At 33.7% G+C, this 20,795-nt stretch overlaps 1 protein-coding gene across 1 annotated transcript in view; it reads left to right on the forward strand.

Moving 5' to 3' along the window:
- The first annotated feature begins 16,315 nt into the window (after positions 1-16,315).
- LOC143223373 (adhesion G protein-coupled receptor L3-like) overlaps positions 16,316-20,795 on the forward strand; it is a 121,049-nt gene continuing 116,569 nt past the window's right edge. Inside the window, exon 1 of the mRNA XM_076451275.1 lies at positions 16,316-16,577. The gene's annotated coding sequence lies outside the window, so the exon portion shown is untranslated. The remainder of the gene's footprint in view (positions 16,578-20,795) is intronic.

Below are 20,795 nucleotides of genomic sequence, written 5' to 3' on the forward strand. Positions count from 1 at the left end.
TCAACAAGCAAACTGTTTAGATAAAGAACGAACTAATAATGGAGAAAACAAAAAACGCCTTTATGACGCGAGTCTAGAACCAGTAATTAGACTAACCTTTTCAAGAGTAATCGTTCAACGTCCTCTGTTTATCTATTTGTTTAAGGTCACATTTGAAGATTACGATTAGAAGCAAAACAAACAACGTAAGGTTAAAAACGCTTAACGTTCTTTGTGTAGGATCTATGAAGTGCTTCAAGTGCAGGATGTCAATAAGTTGACCATCTTACTTAAAAACACCACTCCTTCAAATGTGACACTTCACTCTTCGTGGCAAAATTAGCAATATCAACATAAAATACATTGACCAATAGGAACTATTTTACAATACAAAGTTTCAAGCTCGCATCTTATATGCTTCAGGTAATCAAGCTTTAATTTCAAAAAAGCGCATTTATTTACTTATTTATTTTCTGTGTACAGTCACTATTTTGATATTAACACACAAGACGATGCATATATGTGTTTTGCTTCAAAACCTTGAATCAGAATATTACCTGTCCCACTTTTTATGTCAAAAATCATTTTGGTCTGTTTACTTGTTAAAATGTTCTTGTTTAATTAAACAGATTCGGTAATTAACAAGGAAATCCTCCTAAATTATTTACTTTCCATGAAGGGCAAACTTAATGGTTAGCTAAGAGATTGAGATCACTTCTAGAACTTGAAGTATTATGATATTCTTGTTTGAGAAATAATTAGCCAAGGGCATATGAAACTGGAAGATCATAATTTGATATAGAAGAATGAAATTAAAATTTAAAAGAATATTTAAAAAGTCTCAAACAGAAGTGCGATAGAGAAGTACAAGTACTTGTTGGGCAAAAAAAAAAAATTCTACAAATAGTGTGTTAATGGACTAAAGGTAAACGAAGAGAGCTTCTTGAAAGATTAAAGATTTAGCGCAAACAAAAGTGAACTTAAGAACTGAGTTGAGAAACTTAAATTTGAATGCGTCTTGTTGCTGATTAAAAGACTACATAGACGGCTTTCACTGAGCTAGGAACCAAACACAACAGTGAAGCTACAGATCTATACCTTGATCAGAAATACCTGGTAATTACATCATCCCTTCACTCGTATGGGGCAACTGTACAAGGGATGAACACTACTTCACACAAATGGCCTTGTGATATCGAAGTAGTAGTTGACTGGTACAGATGTTTGGCTGAAATAACATATTAACACTACTTACACAAATGGCCTTGTGATGTCGAAGTAGTAGTTGACTGGTACAGATGTTTGGCTGAAATAACATACAAACTCTACTTCACACAAATGGCCTTGTGATGTCGAAGTAGTAGCTGACTGGTACAGATTTTTGGCTTAAAATGACATATGAACACTACTTCATACAAATAGCCTTGTTACATCAGCGAAAAGTAGACATCACTAACAGAACAGAAATCAACATAGGATGTATATGATACTCAAACTTAGCTTCCAAGGTGGGACACAGATACGTCTATAGACTTGTAACGCTAAAATTCGGGGTTCGACTCCCCGAGGTGGACACAGCAGATACCCTAATGTGACTTTGTTATGAAACAAACAAACCAAAAGATAGCTGTTTAACAACCATCATCCACATATTTCGTACTTCGTATACTACCAGCTGTATCAGCAGAAAACTTAATGATTAATAAAGCTAAAATTCCCTCCCCCTCGTCAGTGGCACAATAGTATGACTGCTGACTCATACCGCTTGAAACTAGGTTTTGATACCCGTGGTGGGTAGAACACAAATAGCACAATGTGTAGCTTTGTGTCTAATTACAAACAAACAAACAAATAACGCTAAAATTAGATGTTTGATTCCTCGCGCATATTACCATTCCGACTTTTTCGCACAAACAAACAAGCAAGTTCCTTTTGTGAAATATGTAACATGCACAAAAGTTTTATTTACACTGAAAAAGGCACGTATCAGTTGTACGTTTATGTAATACTGAGGCAAATCGCACTTTATGAGAAAACTTTTGTAGATTTATTGCAGGCTTTACGAACTATTTCCTTCATCACCTATAGTGTATAATATGATGGCCATAATAACGCGTTATTACTTGAGATTACTGTTGTTGTTGTTATTGCTGTTTTTGCAAAAAATCTTCTGTAAAAGATAGATGTAGGCAGTTCTAAACTTCACACACTTTCGTACAATTTCCAATGCACGTGAGCATTGGCTTCCATTTCAATTTTTAAGTAACCAAAGACAGATAAATCCATTAGAGCTGCATAAGTTTGTTTCCGTATTTCACGCAAAGCTGCACGAGGGTTATCTGCGATAGTCGTTCCTAGTTTATCAGTATAAAACTAGAGGGAAGGCAGCTAGTCATCACCAACCACCACTAACTCTTGGGCTACTCTTTTACCAACAAACAGTGGAACTAATCGTGACTTTTAACGCCCCTACGGATGAAAGGATGAACATGTTTGATGTGACGGGGATTCAAACCCGCGACCCTCAGATTACGAGTCGAACAGCCTAACAACCTGGCCATGCTGGGAACTGCACAGTAGAAATTGATAAGTATGTACGACCAGCATGTTTTTTTTTGTAATTCCTGTTTCTTTTATCATATTTCTCAAGTAAAATAGGTGTGACTGTAAAGCTTGTGAATTTTTGTCCTGTTTCTATCAACATGAAATTTTTGTTTATTATTTTGTTAACAGCATTTTGGATCAGAAGGATTTTTGTGTGTGAAGTGTATTTTTGTAACCACAATCATCATTTCATTTGGAGTCGTTTCGAGCTTCAAAATCAGTTTTTTTGTTCAAAATCCTCTTTTGGACGAGTTTCTTCACTTTCTTGAAAAACAGTGAGAGCCTCCTTTCCTCAAAATCTTATGCATTGTGACATTACAGTGTCTAACAAACATGCAACATGCCCTATGAATATTTATATCTGGAAATAAGTTTTTTAATAATTCAGTTCAATGATGATATTTCAACGTTAAATGATCGGGGATTAGCAGTGAACCAAACATATATGTGCTGCACATGACGCCCGTTGTGACGTGCCACTGCACTAGCACATGTAAATCATCCATTTGCATATGTAAATCATTAGATTAACACTCTGTATAACACATTTTATCGTGATACAGCATAAATTAAACTGTTTTTAGCTTGAGTCGTTTCAAGGCATTTTTACATTGTTTAATGACATGATAGATGGCTGCAGTAAATATGCCTTTTTTTAACCTTGTGTCATTTAAGTAATGCGTTAGTAATCTTACCAGGAAACAATATGTCATGGTTATATATCTGTGTCAACTTCGATATAATACCAAACAACTTTTCTAATATATGTATATAATACAATAAACTTTATTTAAGTAACTTTCCAGGCACTATCAAGTTCTTAAGACGTTTGATTCCCAATCTGAGGGTCGCTGTTTCGAATCTCCATCATACCAAATATTTCCTGTCCTTTCAGCCGTGGGGGCGTTATAATTATACCATCAATCCCACTATTTGTTGGTAAAATAGTACCCCAAGAGTCGGAGATGGGTAGTAATGACTAGCTGCCTTCCCCATAGTCTTACACTGTTAAATTAGGGACGGCTAGTGCAGATAGAACTCGTTATTTGTTATTCTTGATGAGAGACGATTATACTAAAAAAGCATCATAAAAAAAGAAAAAATTAGAAAAAAAAGAGAATACGACTTGCCCTAAATTTTATTCATTTATTTGCATCGGTATTTTTGAGTTTTGTATTAAGTATTTTAAACATATACTCAAAAGAAAAGACTAGTTGTCGAAAGGGACTTCACCCGAGAAGCTCCTTGACTTTACGCTTTGATTTTGTCAAAAAAATTTAGTGACTATTATTTTATAATTTGTTTTCTTTCTGTTTTATATATACATCATTTTCTTCGCAGCGTTTAAATAAAAACACATTCACATTCTATATAATACTCACAGCATCCCTAAATAGCTAACACCAAAATTCATTATGATTACACACTAAATAAGGGATAGTAAGTTGAACGATGAAAATTTGATATCTGTAAATAAAAGTTAAAGTGTAAAGAAATGGTGTCCTCTCATTACAATTCTTTGTTATATAAAAAATAAAAATCACAAACCTATCAAAAATAAGTAAATTTTCATTTGTTTTTTATACATTTATATAGTTTCAGTGATCAGTAAGAAATTATCAACAACATCTATATGTTTTCAGTGGTCAATAAGGACTTATCAAGAACATTTATATAGTTTCAGCGGTCAATAAGGAGTTAACCACAATGGACAACTTTCATTCTTTATTCACGTATATCTAGTCCAGATCTTTATTTTTGCCTTTTAACCTTTTGCTCCTCTCACCCATATTTTGTTTTGATTGTTTTTGAATTTCGAGCAAAGCTATTCGAGGGCTATCTGCGCTAGCCGTCCTTAATTTAGTAGTGTAAGACTAGCGGAAGGCAGCTAGTCATCACCAACCACCGCCTACTCTTGGGCTACTCTTTTACCAACGAATAGTGGGATTGACCGTTACATTATAACGCCCCAACAGCTGAAAGGGCGATCATGTTTGGCGCGATGGGGATGCAAACCCGCGACCCTCAGATTACGAGTCACACGCCTTAACCCACCTGGCCATGCCGGGCCGACCCATATTTTAATGTTATATTAATTGGTTACTGAAGCATCTTATCAGGTGGTTTAAGGCACTAAATTCTGTTCAAAATGTTTACATAGTTTAATATGTTGAGAGGGAACACTGAATCTAAAGCATATACACCAATTATATATAAACGTGTAATACGTATTGACAGAAATTTGGTCTTTTGTACTATTTCTTTCCCAGTTATTGTATATAAACATAATTCCTAAGATAAGGGTATAATGCTGGACTTTGTTACAGATAACTGAGTCTAACATTTTAGGATCGTATTGGCTTATTTTTATATTTTATAAGTATATGTTATGTGTTTATATGTTTGTTATTATCTGAGTTTAAGGGTCCTCAATGAGCCAGGGCAAACAATGAACAAACTTTCCATCTTTTAACCTCTTGTTAATCAATTCGTTTCGCTGTTTCTGTTGTGACAACGACTTTTACGTATTGAGTTTATGAAAAAATCATTTACAAATGGAGCCAAGAAAATAATGGAAATCTGATTGTTTGATTTGTTTTCCATCTATATCCCAACCTTTGAAATTTGAATATAGAACACTTGTGAAAATTTAAAATATACAAATATATATATATATATACACACACACACACACAACCATGCATACCCACAGAAAGAGAGACATATTATTAAATAGTTCGCTGTACATTTCAATATATCGATTGGCGAATGATGTATGAATACCAAAAAATAAGTGAAAAACGTCATATGAACTTTTGTAACACATAAGTTCGGAGCTGCTACGGCAAGTCTCTGTCTCCTACACGTATTGAGCGTATTAATCGATGCTCAGTAAATTTACGAAACACCTGCAGAAATACCAGAAACATTTCCTTTACCATAATGTGCCATCTTTGGTCAAGTGTTAATTACATAAGGAACACATTGTGAATAGACATATTTTTGTTGTGTTATTTATAAGTCAAAATGTAAAAGATGAGTTACCAATGATTTTTTGTTTTATTTCATATTTAATTAAGCCACGTCAATTATTTTCAGAACGATATTGTTTTCAAAATAGTTTTCGTACTATGTGTGGTTATGAGAAAAAAGAAAGAAGTAAAATCACGAGAGGTACCACAATCTCCACGAGGTACTAGAGAGGTATCACAACCTCCACGACGTACTATAGGTTTACTGATCAATAAATAACTAAAGAAGAAAGATAAAACAAATAAATCTGCACGATTTACTTCATTGTATTATGCAATTAAGAACAGTAAAAACCAAAACTTACATTAATTAAAAACAACGATATAAAAGTTTAGAAAACATTTTATTATTCCTACTCATGATACAAGATCAAAGTAGAACATTTTCATATCTAAGACTAGATATAATTTACTTGTACAATGTGAACATTTTCACGTTTAATTTACAGTATGAAAAGATCGGTAGATAAACTGCTAGATCTTTTACTGTAAAAATAAATTCAGAACGTTACACTAATTCACGATATCTCGTTAGATACATGACAATTCAGTATTAACTTTTACTAGAATGCGCTGTAAACTATTTTTTACTATGTATTTTTCAAAACAATACTTCAGAATTAATATATAATCCACATAAAACATATACAAGTATTTTTAATGTTTTTTATTGTTATTTTACAAAGAAACATTTTTATTAATGGTTTATTCACATAAAATAACTGTTTTATTGTGTATTTTAATAACATAACTTTACTCGTTACTTGTTTTTGCGTCGTCAGAACACTCTTTATGACTTCTGTAAACATGATTCTTGAATACATTGTATTTAATTAATTGTCGCTTACAAACTGACATAGTACATAAAAAGTTGCATGAGTTTTATTTTAGTAATATGTGTAGTGTTCTACGTAAGTTTTCTAAATCTCAAAGGATGCCTTCCAATATTTACGTGTAAACTTCCTGAATATTATATGCTTAGGTTTTATTTGGGACAAATCTCATATGTTAATCAGCATAGAAGTGATTAATCCTAAAATATACAACACTGCATCACTTTCTTTAGTCCAGTGGCTTCCAACCATAATCTTGAAAAGGTGAATTTCACGCTTGCTTTGTAAGTCAAAAGCAACAACCAGAACGTTGCAAACAAATGTACTTGTTGAAATATGTAAAAACAAAAAAAAAACAGTAAACGCTCAACTTAAAACAAACATGGGAAAATTAAAGCTTTGGAACTCTTATTTCGAGGCTTACACGAGTACTCGAAATATCACACGACTATTTCCTGGAGTCATTTCCAGTTAAGTCCCAATAAATAAAATGCAAATGAAAAAACACGACAGACTCTTGTTGTACTATTAACACATCCTTTCGACATGTGGGCAAATCAACACGAGGCAAGCAAATACAGTAAACTTATAGCATGAAAAAAATACTATTGCGTGAAAAAATATTTGCATTAGCTTGAGAAACCATAGATGCGTTTCCTAAAGTTTCGTAAAAATCCATCAGTTTCAAATTTTAAAATGAACAAGAACATTCACTCTGCGTGATACACAGACCCTCCAGTAATAATAATTAATAATTTCCGTTACCTAAAGAACCATCTGGAACCAGAATGTGTTCGGAGCAATGTTACTAAACCAAACCAAAGTTACATAGGTTTTTCATGTTTTTACTTTTGTGCATGCGAGAACGTGTCGTGTCTACTTCAACGTATTCCCAGTACAAAATGGCCTCTAGGTACGCTTTCTGCAGATGTTGTTAGGTATAGACAGATTATGCCTGTAGCACATTAGAAGCCGAAAGGAGCTCCATCTTTAATTCAAATTAAAGTTTTTTCTTGATTTTTATCTTTTTTTTTAATCTTATCTTACCTTATATAATAAAAACGTCCAATTTGAATAACTGCATTCTGATAACACAGCAGAAATCCTCTATTTATTTTTCGTAAAGTCGTGGCCTATGGATATAACATTTGTAAAGCTATCTTGTTCCTGAGCCAATTTTAAAACCACATAACCAATTTTTATTTCAAAAATTAATAGTTTTATAAATGTAATATAAATTTAAGACCGGAATTTTTAAAGTTTAAAGTCGAAATAAATTGTTATTTTGTTATTATCTTTGTTATTTTAATGTTATTAATAGGATACTTACTAGAAGAAAAGCAACTGTTGTAATATTTTAACGTGTCATATTAATACATCATATGAAGTTCTTAATAATAAAAAAGACCTTAAAGTATTTATTTTTAAAGAAAACTGATGTGATTATAAAACATTATATAGATATATAAACAAAATAAATTTCGACCAGGTCAGTTGCATGGTCAAAGTCAGAAAGCTAACTTTTAGTAGGGAAAATGTAACTTTGTATAAGAATAAAGGTTTAAGTATCGTGCGTTACTCATAATGATTTAAAGAAATTACATATTTTTAATGACAATTTATTTTTAAACGGGTTATTTTTTAATTTCCCTCCATTAGCACAGTGATATATCAATAGACTTATACCACTAAAAACTGGGTTTTGATACCTGTGGTGGGTAGAACATAGCGAGCCCGTATTGTAGCTTCGTGTTTAATACCAAACAAACTTATTGAATTCAGTAAGTAAGGCAGTATTTTTTAAAAATGATCCTAGACAATAAGAAACTTAGAGATTACGTCAGCAAAACTTAATTATACATATTAGTTTTTTATATTATTTTTCGTTATTTTGATGTTTTTATCAGTGCTTTAAAATACGATTTCGGACACCGAAACAATAACAGTTAATTCTATATATTTCTAATTGTTTTGTAGTATATTCATGATTTTGTTATCATGCTATACTTAACAAAACATGAGTGCTTTCCATTAAGTGTCCTGTTTCAAGATCGTCGCACGTTTTTAAATTTACTTTCACAGATGTCTATACGGATAATAACATTTAGAAATCCAACATCTTAAAATTAAACTCTTAAAAATAAGAATACTTGTTTTGAATTCACAACTCAGCACCCATTTTAGGTTTATTCATTTTTCATGTTAATGACAGAAAACCTCGCAAGGAGAGCTTAATTCAATAATACAATATAAAGCCGGAAAATATGTATTAATGCAAATTCATTAAGAGTTTTCACAGGAACCTGATAACCTGTCATTCAACGTAAAAAAAGAGCGATTGCTTCTCACCAGTCTATTACAACATTAAGATTGATACACGTTAAAACTAAGGATATCAGATGGTAATAAACTAGTAATTATTTCACTGATTATTGGCGATTTTACACAAACAATTAACAAATTACTAAAACATGGTTTCGTCTGTATACTATTTCACAGAATATATCTTCTTACCATTGACTTATTTGCTTGGCATGACCAGTTGGGTAAGACACTTGATTCGTAATCCAAGGGTCGCGTGTTCGAATTCCCGTTACACCGAACATGCTCACTCTTTCATCCGCGGGGGCGTTATAATACACGGTCAATCCCACTATTCGTTGGCAAAAGAGTATCTCAAGAGTTGGCGGTGGGTGGTGATGAGTAGCTGCCTTCCCTCTAGTCTTACGCTGCTAAATTAGGGACAGCTAGCGCAGATAGCCCTCGTGTAGCTTTGCGCAAAATTCAAAACAAACCAAACAAGCAAAAACCATTGAATTAAAACACGTACCGACAAAACAAACAGTTAACCAATGGACCGGTATTGGTGGAGTTGTATACTGAATTTTTGGTGGCTTTATCAACTCTTATAACACAAACAAGTTACATCCACCCACACACACATACAAACACATATATTAGTATCTAATTTAGGACAAGTACATGAAAGAGGTCGGCATATTCTACACATAATTTATAGAGAATAAAAGATAAGGTTTGGTGCTTATATGCAGAGCTTAAAAATTAATAATAAAGATCAAGAGATATATAAATAACTAATATGTTTCTGAGAACATAGTTTCTATCTCCACAAAAGTCAGCATGCGTTCAAATGTTAGCGTAGAAGAGCATGATCATATATTATGAAGCAAGATGTGTGTGTATGTGTATATCATATTCAGTCTAAGTTCTGTAGTTACCGCACCTTAAGACTGGTATACGTTTACGTTGTTTCCTATAAAAGACGAATTCTCAGACAGCTCCATGTTTAATATTCTGGAGAAAATGAGATTGATTTTCTAAGTTGTTAATCTTTCAAAGTGTGACCTTATGGCCGTAAAAATAAGCAAATAACCTTAATTTAATCAACCATATAAAAGATTGGGTTATATCTCTGGAAACGATGATTAAGTGTCACATGCTACAGAAGTTAAGTACGTTATGATAGAAAGAGTTTGGAACCCCAGCATGTGTTTATAGTCTATGTCGTCATGTCTGGTCTTTCTTCATATAAAGGCCTTGCATCTTGACGATAATCCTTTACATAATTTCCATTGCAAAAGGCTTCATCGTAAGATTCTCATTTCAAAAGCGTGCCACGGGTACAATTATGCTTCTCACAATCCATCTAAAGTAAGGCAACAACGACATTGCAGCGTTTATGTCTGTCATACTGAAATTCATAGGCGTTACGTCTAAAGAATTGACCAACGATATGTCTTTGTATTAAATAGTATGGATAACTGTTTCATTCTCCAGATGTTTGAAGTGTGCAACAGCTGAATAGGAGATATAATTTAAAGCCTTATCTTGAGGAGCACATATTTTGTTTACCTTACGTAATTTTAGCTTACTGTGATATAAAGCAAGTTTAAGGCTTTTGGTACCACTTTATTAGTTGGTGGATTCTCCACTGTATTGACAAGCCTCACTTTGTTCACCACGGCTATGGTAAGAATTATTGGTGGTTTGCTTATTGATAGTCCTGGTGCCACAAATTGAATCATAAACCTCTGTTTTCTAAAGCCATTAAACACAAGACGTTATCTTGGAAATTCTAAGTTCCCGATCCGAAAACATCTTTATGACCTGAGTGTATAAATATTTTGCGTCGAATCGTTACATACCCTTCCTAAAAGCTGTTATTTTCCGTGACATCACAATGCCAAACAATGCCAAAAGTTAGTTTTAATGTATTTTTTTCTGCTTCAACTTGATACTCAACTCTTTGTAATATCGAAACCCACATCTTTCCAAGATATAATGCTTCAACAATGGTACTCTAGTGGGACTTTTTTTTTTTAAAAGAACGTCAACTTTAGTGTTGCCACATTTCTCTTTTGTAGCCTTCCGAAAACCAACTTATTATGTCTAGGAATTCAAAGTTAACGTTTAATTAAGTTGACCAAAGGCAAAGCGACAATGGTGCTGGATTGTAGGACTTGGTAAGTATGAGGTTACATGAGACTGGTGTGCTTCCAGTTATATTTTATTATTGTTTGTTTGTTGTTGTTTTTTTGGCTCTCTTGCTACTGAAAGCAGTCTTTGAACTTGAGGTGTGGTGTGTGAGGCATTACCACATCTTTGTTTATTTTTTGGCTTTGCCAAATATGCCTAACTTTATCAAAATAACATTTTGAGATGGATGGTTCTCTTTCCTAACTAAAATCTCCACTTTGTTAATATTGTTGTTGTTTGTAGTTAAACATAAAGCTACAATAAGGGTTATCTGTGCTTTGCACACCATGTGTATCGAAACCCGGTTTCTAGCGTTGTAGTCCGCAGAAATACTGAAGTGGCCTGTAGAGTGGTTTCGATGTTTCCCAGGGTAACTAAACGCTCTGGCAAAATTTCGTTTTCTAGCATGAAGAACATTGAAACATTTTTATAAATGTTGTAAACGATTTTGACTGTTTAATTTATGTCATTGTGTGTTTTCCCATAGCAAAGCCACATTGGGCTATAAGAACTCACATTGCTGAGTTCACCAAGGGGAATCGAAACCCTGATTTTAGCTCTATAAATCCGAAGACTTACCGCTGTAGGAGACGACTGTTTAATATTCTTTAATGTGTGAATATTTCTCTTCGATAAAAGTGGTCACGTACCTCTTCACGTATCGATCAAGTTTTGGAGATATTTTCAGTCCTTATCAGAGCTATTTATTTATATATATTGGACAGACACCGATCTTGACATTTGTAGGGATAAGCTAACTAATTTTCATACTATTCCATTAGGTATAAAAAAACTACGTGTAGACCAGATGATTTAGGCCTACTTTCAGCCTCTAAAATACATAGTTCTTCTATATTCTGAGACCCAACGTCTGTCCAAACACCAGTTTTAGATTTTGTCTTAAAGTTTGACAAGTTAGACATGACTGTTTTTCTTATTTTGTATTTCAGGAAATTAGCATTTGTTCATACTGGTTTCTTGTTAAGGTAAATGTTATCCAATGCAAATTTCTTATTTTTAGTTTCATTTTCAGATTATCCTAAAAATCATCAAACGAGTTTCTCTGCAATCATTGAAATAAAAGGATATAAGAAATTACAGCAAGTGCACACCAAGTTTTAAGAGAAAACGTAACTAGATTCATGAAAAGTACTGGTATTTACAAAAGCCAGTGTTAAAATTAGGGTTCAAGATCATAGTTGAGCAGATCTCGTCGAGTGTGTTCTAAAAACATATAGTTTTAGATATTTTCTGTTATGTAATAAAAGATATAATAAATTAACAACATTTTCAGGGAAAGGGCAATTTTTGTCCACCCCTGTAACTCGAATAACTTTACACAAAAAATATATTCCATATTCATGCACTTTCAACATAAGATAATCTGAGACAAATTTAATTTTCAGTAAGCATGTGTGTTTGTGTTTTTCATATAGCAAAGCCACATGAGGCTATCTGCTTAGCCTACCGAGGGGAATCGAACCCCTGATTTTAGCATTGTAAATCTGTAGACTTACCGCTGTACTAGCGGGAGGCCTCAGTAAACCTAACGTTTTGTTTCTAACCACAACAGAATGCTACACAGTCTATAAAAGATTGTAGTCCGTTATTTATCCCAGTTTAAGATGACAATATTTAATCTTTAATCCACCCATTTCTTGAAACACTACGCTTAATGAGGCCCTAACTTGGTTTGATCTTGTAAGCCCAGGACAGGTCTTGGTACATGAATATAGGTTATTTTGAGCATTCACATATATAATTCAAATGTGAACAGTCTCTGTATGCAAGTGAACACTTCAATTTACTTCAGTCAGAACTTTCATACCGTATTCATACACATACAATATTGACATTCAGACGGGTATTGAACTCTCATCTTATTGACTCTTTATTGATATCGAGGGTAGGATGGATGGGGGTATTCCTTTGATCGATTTTTTTAGCTCTTTATATACCACTGAACATCACTTAAATTTTTCCAGAAATAAAAATTACATTTTAGTATTTAAAGTAGTTACGTAGTAATGATTTATATACTGTTTTGCATACAAATTGTGTGTGTAAGCAACGAGAATTCTTATGACATGATTACAGGCAATAACTTTGGAACTAACGGGATAAAATTATATTTTAGGTTTCCTTACCTGGGCGTGGTCAATTGACTTTATGTCTTTAAAAATAAAACAAAAATATTTTTGTTGCGTTTTTTTCAAATATAAGGCCCGGCATGGTCAGGTGGGTTAGGCGTCCGACTCGTTATCTGAGGGTTGCGAGTTCGCATCCCCGTCACACCAAATATGCTCGCCTTTTCAGCCGTGGGGGCGTTATAATGTAACGGTCAATCCCACTATTCGTTGGCAAAAGAGTAGCCCAAGAGTTCGCGGTGCGTGGTGATGACTAGCTGTTTTCCCTCTAGTCTTACACTGCTATATTAGGGACGGCTATCGCAGATAGCCCTCGAGTAGCTTTGCGCGAAATTCAAAACAAAACAAAGATGAGTTCAAATACGAGACAGAAGCGTGTCTTATTTTCACTGTCAGATATTAAGTAAGGACAGCGTGTTTTACTTCTATTGCCAGACATTAAGTAAGGATGTGTTTTCTTATAGCCACATCAGGCTATCTACTGAACCCACCAAGGGGATCGAACCGCTGATTTTAGAGTTGGGAATCCGTAGACATACCGTTGTACTAGCGGGGGACGACTAAGTAATGACAGCGTGTCTTACTTCTATTGGCAGATATTACGTAAGGACAGCGTGTCTTATTTCTATGGCAGATATTAAGTAAGGACAGCGTGTCTTATTTATTAATAAGGACAGCGTGTCTAGTTTTTTATTGCCAGATATTAAGTAAGGACAGCGTGTCTTGTTTCTATTGCCAGATATTAAGTAAGGACAGCGTGTCTTGTTTTTATTGCCAGATATTAAGTAAGGACAGCGTGTCTAGTTTTTATTGCCAGATATTAAGTAAGGACAGCGTGTCTTGTTTTATTGCCAGATATTAAGTAAGGACAGCGTGTCTAGTTTTTATTGCCAGATATAAGTAAGGACAGTTAAGTACAGCTTTATAGCCAGATATTAGTAAGGAAAGTTATGTGCAGCTTCATAGCCAGATCGTAAGCATTTATCATCATCTGCAATATTTACGTTCGAAAAAACTGTATGACGTCACTTAATTAACATAGTATCATGTGAAGCGATAACCAAAAGAAAACAAAATAACGTCTAAACAAAGAAATTATTTCCAAGTTATTAAAGTTAATCAAGTAAATAATATAAATCAACTAGTTATAGAACATGTATTCAGAAATCATGCCAAATATTCATAAGAAATCATTTTCGGTGGTGCTTAATTACGTGACTGCATCAGTCACACATACATTAGCGAATCGAATATATATAAATATTATAGTACTCTCTGTTGTATCCCACGTGACTATTTTATAGGATGTTGATGAATCTTCACCCAAGTTACTATGGAAGTTCTTTAGACCCATGTGGGGCCGTATAAAAATTTTCAGTTTTGCATTTCGTGTTTTGCAGTTTCTATAAGAGGAATTTTCGCTTTTTTTTTTTTTTACAATTACGTATTTGAGGAAACAACTTTTGATGTCCTAAGATAAAATCTGAGGGTCACGGGTTCGCATCCCCGTCGCGCCAAACATGCTCGCCCTTTCAGTCGTGGGGGCGTTATATAGTGACAGTCAATCCCACTATTCGTTGGTAAAATAGTAGCCCAAGAGTTGGTGGTGGGTGGTGATAACTAGCTGCCTTCCCTCTAGTCTTACACTGCTAAATCTGTACACGGCTAGTACAGATAGCCCTCGAGTAGCTTTGTGCGAAATTCTAAAACATACAAACAAACAAAATCCTAAGATAACCTTTCATTAACCATATATTTACATAAGTTCCTTGCAGAGTACAGATACACCAGCTGGTTATTAACAGTGTACAATAACAATTCATAAAGGTTTTAAATGTGTTCCTATAAAGTATTTGCATTTGATCTGAATATCGATTTATTATTTCGCAAATTAATGTATAATTATTGTTTCAAGGCTGTTACGGTATGAATTTACGTATAGCTGGTTCATTGTCACTGAAAAGCACAGTAACACGACTGTGTATATGAGGTTTGGTAACAGTTTGTTTAAGCGCAGAACTCCACAATAGGCTTTTTAAACTGTGCCCATTGTGCAGGGATTGAACCCATAGTTTTAACGATACACATCCTAGAGCTTGACGTTGAGACACCGAGAGGAGAGACGGTGTAACATATATATTATTTATGTATATCCTTGTTTTGTTTTCTTGGGTGGGGCGTATACCATGCTTAAAACTTACACCGTAGCTTTCACTTTCCTAAACTTACACTCACGACTTATGTTTTATCACCTTGGTGTATGTGTGGTTGTTACAGTTATTATAAAGTGTCTTGCTAGCAAGTGCCAGTTGGCTAACTTTAACTCAGTTGGTAAAGCACTTGCCTGGCACATGAGAGGTTTCGGGGGAAAAAGTGTATAATTCCAACTTCCAAATCCTTCAATATAGAACTTGTAATGTTTTATGAGTGTGTGACATGTCACATTTTACATTAAAATAAAATAATGTGTTACGTGAAATACGTGAGTTTGTGAGTTGATGCTACAATGGATTCTGCTATTTGTTATCACATACTTTCAAGCTAAAAGTGTTTAGACAGTAATTATATATGTGATGAAATATTCTGTGTAACCTGCCAATAAATAAAACAAATAATTAATCAGAATATCCAATCAAGTAAGAGTAGAAAAAGAATCAAAGTGGAAGATACAATATATTTAATATTAAAAAATCACTTTGGAAATGATAGAAAATATTAAAGTGGTAGTTTTAAAGTTTAATTTCAGTACTTATATTGCCTTCCATGGAATAGTATGACTTTATTGTATTTCATTAACAGCAACTAGAAAAACAAAATATGGATATATGTAAATTTAACTGAAATAAATGCTTTCCTTCAGACCTTTCCTAGAATATGTACGCGATGAACGTAATGGTAGAATGTTCTTACTTAATTTATATTACTGGTATAGTATATATTAATCGCATTTATAGAAATCATTTATTATCGATGGCTTAGACTTGAAAATTACTTAAGTAGTTCCATATTTGCTCTAAAACTTCGGTTTACGACTCTTTTTTTTTTTGCACACGAATACATGCAAATATAACGTGATTGGAAAGTTATTTTACTGATTAAACAGTATCATAGACTTTGTTTTCATTCTGTAACTGTTGGAGTTAGGTATGTGTTGCTTCAATAACAACCTCGTCATCTTTAGAAACAGAGTAAGGCTTCTCTTGGCGCCGAAGTAAAACCAGTGACTATCTGTCGGGCAGCCACATCGGATTGGCTCAGAACACCGATGCTTGCACAATACTTACATGTATATCCTGGAAGACTGGAACTCCGCAGAAAGCTGTGAACCTTGTGCTATGATGTAACACTATACAGGGAACTAACAAGCTGACTTTTGTCACACAGTTTCAGGTAAACAAATTAGAAATAGCTCGCGATTTTTCTTCAAACCCTGATCGATCTGTGACTTCGATTGTCTACTGAAAAGTGTTGGAACAACCCTCAGGGTGAGTTTAATGTTAGTTACAGTTTGTTGGTTGTTGTTTTTTTTTACTTTCTAATTCAAACAAAAACGGTTGGAACCACGAACAGGATCAATTGAATGTTATCGATATTTGTTTTCGTGTTGTAATCCAAACAACGAGCTGTTGGAACTACCAACAGAATTACTTGAATGTTATATGTAGTTATGTTTACGTTCTGATCCAAACATAAAACCGATCACCCTAAAAATAAGTTGAAAATTATTATATATATAGCTGTTTTATGTTCTGATCCAAATAAAAAAACTGTTATATTCATTCTATAATCCTTAAGAAACAATAACAGGATGTTTTGTCACATTTAACTGTTACACATTTTGGGAGCCGTTTTTTTATTTTACATGAAACAGTTCTTCTTCTCTACACCCAATTTCACTATATCAAGAATTTTGAATCAGCCAAAAATCACAGCTAAGTCCTAATTATTCTTTAGCTTCGTTTTTGTTTAAAAACAAACTGCATTTACTGACTCAGTTTTTATAATCAATCAGACAGTGCTTTGTCACATTTTACCATTAGGCCGAAAGACTGAGCTTAGTTTTTTCTGCTATTGTCATACAATACAATATCATGGTTTCATTGACAAGATACAGTTGAAACAAGAAACAGTCTGTTGACTGCTTTTTGAAAACCAGAGGATTTTTAATTGCTTTCAAATTAAGCTAGACTTACGTCTTGTTTTCCCGTAGTTCTTAAGTATACACAAACATTAGAAGTAACTTGACTTACGTCCCGAATTTCATTAGTTTCAAGTTCAAAACATTCTAAAATTGCTAATATTTTAAAAACATAGCGTTTTTGCGCTAGCTAACTGTAATTCACTAAATACGAGGGCTTTTGAATTAACTAACCCTAAATCATCATAAGTAGGCCTAGTAGATGAAGCTGTTATTGCATCAATGTTTATCGTCTCCTGTTTGAACGAAATGTTCTAAGCTCTTGTGTTCTAACGTCGCTGTATTTTGACCAAACGTCAAAATCGATCTTTTAAAAAATTAACTGTCCTAATCTAGGGTACTTTTCGACAGACATAGAGTATATTTTTTTCAAAATCTGAAAAAAATTCTGATCAACGATCAGTGTTCTAATAAATCGTCAAAATTCACTAAAAACTTCCACCTTACATCTTTACACGATAGATCTCGAAAATCTGCATCAACAATACTATTATGGGATAAATCATTATATCAAATGTTTGTAAAGATTCAAGTGTTGTTTATTAGTGATGTGCCAGTCCAATTACGTCAAAATGAATGTTGTTGAAATTACATACGAAAATTAAACTTACGTTATTCTGTTTGTAAATAAACAAGTGTTTAAGGGAGGACAATAACATGGTATGCTATTAATAACAACAATGACACGTGGATCATTCACCCACCATGTTGTATTTGTTCTTTAATAGAATACCGATATCAAGTAGTGTCATTAACTTGTTACATACAGTATTAACATCGTCTGCTATAGTTAAGAATGTTTTGTATGGGTGCTGTTAAGCACAAAGTTAAACAATAAGCTACCTGTGCTCTGCCAACTATGGTATAAAAACTCGTTTTCTATCATTGTAAGTCCGAAGACATGCTGTTGCGTTACTTAGGGGGGAGCATATTTAAGAAGTAAATATATAGATGATGTTACTGAGTTGTATCTACGATCGTTTTATCTTAACCAGTTAATTTTCAATATTGTTCCTTATTATACCTTTACTTTTAAAGTAGCTATCAATGTTTAGCGTATGTATTTGTTCAAACTCTCTCGATGGTACAATATGATAGCGTTATTTTCGTTTAAAATTATGCTTGTATTGATTGCTGAACGCTTGAGATTGTGCAACAAGGTGATATATATTGTTTATCCAATTGGTTTTAATGTTTAAATTACGTGACCATAAAAAATAGACCAATAATTTCATCAAAGAATAGTAAAGGCTCTTCTATTGTCCACACTTTTTTTTTTTTTATCTAGGCAGAATACACAGGCAGGGTTGAGTTGGTATTGTGTTGTCAATTGTGCTGAATAGAGCTTTTCCATGCAAGGTCTTTTGGACCAGATGGCCGTTACCATGGTACTCCAACAACCCCAGAACGAAGCTAATAGCTTTGCCGCTTTTTTCGTGGCCTTTTATTCGTTCTGAAAGCTCCTTTTAAGCGGATTATCAGTGCTTCATACAGGATGTGGACAACTCTGCATTCAAACGCTTACGATGTGTTTCGGCTTTTCCTCCTAGGCTATGAGAAACGTCTTTATCGAGTAGGAGCTGCGTGTGCTGAATACAGAAGGTCTTTGTACTTAGTATGAATAAAGAAAACATGTACATACCTCCTGACAAAAGGCAATTTTGCTGACACATTAATCTAAATATTTGTATACATCTTCAGGATTGAAATTATCGCTGATTATTTTATTCCCGTTTGTAGACCGGAGCAAACAACAAAAGAAGAAAGGCTCACTTTGAAATACCTAAACACTTTCATGTTTTACAGGTAATTTTACTTGCCGTTTTGAACATTATTCTAGTTCGGAAGGTAGAGAACATAAGACATGACCATAATCATTTCTTAGCAATATAATCTAAAGAGAAAGTACTTTGACTGTTTGTTTCTTTGGTAGTTTTTTTTTCACAAAACTACTCAACGGCTACCTGCACGTAGACGTTTTTAGTTTTAAGTTGATATACTAGAGGGAAAGCAGCTGGTCAACAGTACCAACTATCACCGCTTGTTTGAACAAGTTGTTGTTGTTGTTTTGAATTAAGCACAAAGCTATACAATGGGCTATCTGTGCTCTGCCCACCACCGGTATCGAAACCCGGTTTTTAGCGTTGTAAGTCCGCAGACATACCGCTGAGCCACTGGGGAGCTGTTTGAATAAATAGTATGATCTGATTCTCACTCTTATAATGCATTTTTAATGCAATAATGGTCCATGAAGCATGACCCTTCAATTCACAGTCCATGCATGCCAACCACTAAGCCACTTCTGGCCCCAAAGAGAGAAAGATTGTTTTTATTTTATTTTTAAAGCAAAAGTTCAGTTAGCCATTATCGCGATAAATTAATACAAAGAAACAATATTTCAGTCCACTGAATAAATGCAGACTCCAGTGTTATGATGAAACTTCAATAAGATTAGTTTATTCATATATATTGATCCATTAATAAATGGGCGTAGTATTCTATGCAGTATGTTTATTTATTTTTGTAAAATGTTTTTGTGATCTTACAAAATTTGCTGTCCATATAATTACACAAGAATAACATGTATTTTCAGCATTAAAACCTGTTGACTTGCTGAAATAAACACCTCGCTAGATATTTTTAAACACTTGTGTAAACAGAACATGATCAGATTTTTAAGCTGTTTTAATATTCTTTATAAATACTTATTATGTCATTTTACTGGTTATGTAAATTAAGTCAATAACGTGAGCAGTTTGTTGCGCAATTTAAATTCATATACAAGGAAAAGTGATGTTTAAGTAGGAAAAATTTGGTATTGCTTAAGTTGAAAGACGTAGTACGCAATATTGTGCTTAAGTCACTGTTAAGATACAGATGCTGAAAGGTAGGAGGGTAAGTAGTCAGTAAAATACACCACCTACAGGACTATTGCTAATAAAATATTTAAATTCACTTTCACTGTTATAACGCCTCTCAAATGAAAGTGCAAACTGTGTTCAGTAGCATATCACAGCTCGAACTTTGGATCTTCTTCTTATTCGTGGGCTATTTGCTAACTATTATACCACACCTGACTACAACAAGTAAAAAGTATGCATGATTTGGTAATATTTCCCACTGTACAAATGGTCTGCTTGCTCCTAGTTACGAGGAAATTAAACACTACAACGATGATTTTTTTAATATCTTCTGACTCATCAGTTGGTAATTTATAGTTCAGGCTATAGTTAACATTTAATGTCTGTAATTCGTTTCATATAACAAAAACAATCACCACATTATAAGAGTCTGTTTGAACGTCATGAAAATGGTTAGTGTGCGAAGTCTTTAAAAACGAAAAGTTATAATTTTGCATTTAATCACAACATATCAGCTATTTCCTATTAAAGTGTGTTTATACTAAACCATTTATTTTCCATTCTGGAAAACACTTGAATAAGTCTTACTTTTCTCATGCTATAGCTGTACTCTCATAGATTCTTCGTCCCAACGAACACAGTGT

The sequence above is a fragment of the Tachypleus tridentatus genome, chromosome 8 (genome assembly GCF_004210375.1).
Source record: "Tachypleus tridentatus isolate NWPU-2018 chromosome 8, ASM421037v1, whole genome shotgun sequence".
In the NCBI taxonomy this organism is placed as follows: Eukaryota; Metazoa; Arthropoda; class Merostomata; order Xiphosura; family Limulidae; genus Tachypleus; species Tachypleus tridentatus.